Source organism: Macadamia integrifolia, chromosome 8, assembly GCF_013358625.1.
Source record: "Macadamia integrifolia cultivar HAES 741 chromosome 8, SCU_Mint_v3, whole genome shotgun sequence".
Classification (NCBI taxonomy): Eukaryota; Viridiplantae; Streptophyta; class Magnoliopsida; order Proteales; family Proteaceae; genus Macadamia; species Macadamia integrifolia.
The window spans coordinates 11,040,612-11,044,623 of NC_056564.1; the positions used below are offsets into that span (position 1 = coordinate 11,040,612).

At 39.2% G+C, this 4,012-nt stretch overlaps 1 long non-coding RNA gene across 1 annotated transcript; it reads left to right on the top strand.

Annotated features, from left to right (window-relative positions):
- The first annotated feature begins 876 nt into the window (after positions 1-876).
- LOC122085757 lies at positions 877-2,632 on the top strand. The gene is made up of 2 exons (XR_006142215.1): positions 877-1,433; positions 2,271-2,632. It is a non-coding gene; the product is annotated as an uncharacterized LOC122085757 (long non-coding RNA).
- Positions 2,633-4,012: the final 1,380 nt, after the last annotated feature.

The window sequence follows — 4,012 nt, forward strand, 5'->3', positions numbered from 1 at the left end:
GCTGAACCAGAGAGAACCGACATAGGTACCATATGGAATATGGTAGCAAGGGTGACCTTGAACTCGGGTTGGTCTGACATGACCAAGCGGGTACCAAATGTAATATGTGCACCCAAGCCTTGCACTTGCATGCACCACGAGGCCATGTACAAAAAGTAAAGGTACGTACTAGTATTTGTGGGTGCCAACGAAATCTAATATTATGTGGGAGTTTATTCCCATTGAAGCCCACTTGAGGTTTAGCCCTCCTGAGATTTAGCTCACCTGAGATGTACTCACCTAAGATATAACCAATTGAGATGTGCCCACGTGAGATATTCCCACCTGAGATGTACCCACCTGAGATATGCCCAGCTGAGATTTAGCCCACCTGAGATTTTGAATATATTTTGGGGGCCCAGGTATAAAAGGGGGGACATTAATTGTCTTTTTCCTCATTAATGTTAGTTGGTCGGTGGGAGAGTAAAGAAGAGAGAGAAAGAAGAAGAAAGGAAAAGAGGAAGAAAAAGAAAGAAGAAGAAGGGGAAGTTGACCGTAGAGCTTCACCGGAGCTGGGTCTTGGTATTTTGAGCCCGGATTTATGATCAACTCTCCGAAGTCTTCGATTTGAGGTAGGTATTGCACACATTCTAAGGATTCTTAGGAAAACCCCATCCTTAAACCTTTTTTTATTTTTGGGATAGAACTCACTTGGATCTTACTAATCCTACTTGGATAATCAAATCTAAGGTCTAATGGAAGGTGTGTATAATGATTTTGAAGGATTTGAAAGGAGTGTTGGTGAATATTTAGAGTATTTGGAAGTTCTTGAGCAAAAGAAGTGAAATTTGGGGTTTCATTGGTGTTCTTGAAAAAGAGGTAAGAATCTTCATTTTCTTTTGATTTGATCTTAGATCTAGGTTGAGGGTACGTGATTGGACCTTAGACAAGTGATTTGAGTTTCCGGATTGTCCCTAAACAAGTTCCCTAAGCAGAAGGAAAGTCGGGAATGATGTTGGAAAAATTTCGTTCAAATACTGGGGGTATTTTTACTCCACCTGTCTTTTGGTTTTAGCCCACTTGAGTTCCCAAAACTCAATTTCTAGGCTCTGGAATAACCGATGGGATACATAGCCCACCGGTCTTCTGGTTTTAGCCCACCTGAGTTCCCAGAACTCAGTTTCTAGACTCTGGAGTAACTGACAGGCTGAAGCAGCCCACAGTCTTTGGCTCTAGCTCACCTGTCTTTCAAGAATTCCCAGAATTAGCCCAAATTTGATGGGTTACCCCCATTTATGATTCTAAACCCAATATTAGTGTTCAAACATGATGATTTTGACCTCAAAATAGTGAAATGATAAACCATTATGTCTATGATAGGTTACACTCAACATACAAGTACCCACATATTGGATCTTTTTCGTACTGGGTACAAGCACCGTGTACATATACAAGTAAGTGGGGAGTATACTCTGATTTAATTTTAGAATGTTATGCAACATTTAACATATATTAGTCTAGCCATGTCATCATGTTACTTGTATGTAGACTAAACATCACATATGCCATATCACACATTTGAATACGCATTTACATAATATGCTATGCTTTGTGTTATGATGGAATATTCATTATGTCTTGGTGTATGTGATGGAGGAATTTCATTTGGACATGATATGCAAGCTAGATCTAGATGCCATAGTCAGTTTGGAAACGAGTGTATGGTGGCTCTTGGTATAGGATGCGGTGCCATTATGTAATCGTACTATACTCATATAGAGGCATGTGGCTAGGATGTTATTTATCCTTGTGCTACGACCCTTCCCAATAGGGGTTTACGTGTTTGGGGATCATTGGGAGGAAGTATCGGGTTACGATTGTCGAACTCCTACAATGGTTATAAGTACGCACGGCTGATCACTAGGACAGTCGGTAACCCCGGTGATATATTCAAAGGGCAGATCGTAATGCTTTTATTTCGGGTGGAGTCACCCATTTACTTTCTGTCATTTGAATTTACCGGGAGTCGGCTTGCATTTTAAATTTTGGTACCAACTGTGGCCTTCTCCGATAACCCTATGGGCATATCGCGGGATGGGGTTCGCAGCTCATACCCGGGGCATGCGCTCTGTGGTTGTGAGTAGCACAAAACCTATGACCTAGTAATGTTGTTAGGCTAATAGGGTTAAAATGAATTACATATAGGCACATTTGTGTTGTGACTGTTTGTGTGGTTTTCCTTTCCACTTACTAGGCTAGTGAGCTCATCCCACGCGCACAACTCTTTTTAGGTGATTTTGCAAGTTACCCGCCTGGTGATTAGGAGCTGGGCTCCACTGTAGAGTTTCCATCTGAGGACTGGTGGGTCCCTGATGAGTTCGAGCACGATGTCGATTGCACGTGCGAGGATTATGCTGCATGGCAACTGTGACTTCTGAGTGATTCTTTTTTATTCTTTTGATGTACTCCCTTTTGTTACTTGATGCTTAAATTATTATGTTTTTGTATATATATCATGCCTTCGGGCCTAAATGTATGTAACTTTTATAACTCAATTTTGGTATCATTTCACCTTCGCAAGTTGTAATCCATATAGAAAACTCCTGGTGCTTGCTTCAATAGAGTTTCCTGTCATCAAATAGTTTACAGACAATGAGCTATATTTCTTTTAAGAATGATACAATTAGCCAACCCAGAAGTATTTTGATGAGTATTATGAGTATTTAATCATGCATTTTCGTAACTCGACCTTACTTCTGGATAAAGATCCAAGCAACTTTTTTAATACTTTCATTGTTATATGTTATTTTACATGGATACATAGAATTAAAGTTCAATTTACTACTGATATTCTTGATCCCCAATGGATTTAAAGTTACGACAAACCAACTCAACAACAATAGGTGATCTCTCAACACACTCACCCAATTTTACCTTGTCTCCCAATTCTGAAAATATGAATAAGAATTTGTATTATAGACAATCTAATATAGTATAAAAAACTTCTTCCAACCAAGGTAAATTCAAGCATATTATTTTATATGTATACTTGAAAAGCATGTAAGATAATCTCAATTCTTGAAAATAGTGTAATGATAAGTTTTTTTTAAATTATTTTACAAACCTTTTCTACCCTTAAAAAAAAAAAAAAAAAAAAAAAAAAAAAAGAGAGAGAAAAAAATTATAACTTATTAATTTATCACTTTGGTTACAATAAGATGCATCTTTAAATAAATTTATAAAATTGTGAAACCAACCATTTAGGTAAGACTTGAGTTTGGGGTTCAAGGGCAAGATGCCAATTTATTTTGTTCCATCCATCTGGGATCCATTTTTATTACAACCTATCAAACAAATAAATACATGAGGGTTAATTAGTAATTAAGGCAGAACTCTGTCCTAGGTTTGAAATTTTAGAAAAGATAGACTCCGCCACACGTGTCCGTAGAGTTAACTTGATCCCACTCACTGTTAATTTTGAAGTTAGGCGGTTTTGTCTGTTAGTTTCCCATTCTGTGGGGCCTCTCCACGTGGACATTCCATGAGTTACAAAGAGTGTTAACATGAGCACCGTCAATCTTCACGCGCAACCTGTCCGTCCTTTGTTGTGCAAGGTAAGCATCAAGTGGCGTCTTATGTCGGGAGATATCGGAAGTGACGACAACCATGAACCACCATCGTCCACTTAGGTGTGCGTGCTTTCTTAACCCTCTGATTACTGGACCCACCCGACTATGGTGAATGTGAATATGTGATCATTTGTCTGTCGGTGAATTATGGAGAGTATTATACACTGCCATGTGCCATCCATAATGGGCATCATGAGCTTCAATCGATGGATGAAATCAGAGTGGTGGGATTTTGGGATTATGAAATTGAATATGTATATCAACCATTTTTATGTCCTTCGTCAAGTGAAGTGACAGGCCGGGTTGGGCCGGATAGGGATGTCGATTTCAGGCCGACACCGATAGGCCCGATCAAGCCTGATATGTTTATGGTCTGATCTAGACCGATCCGATTAATAAACGTG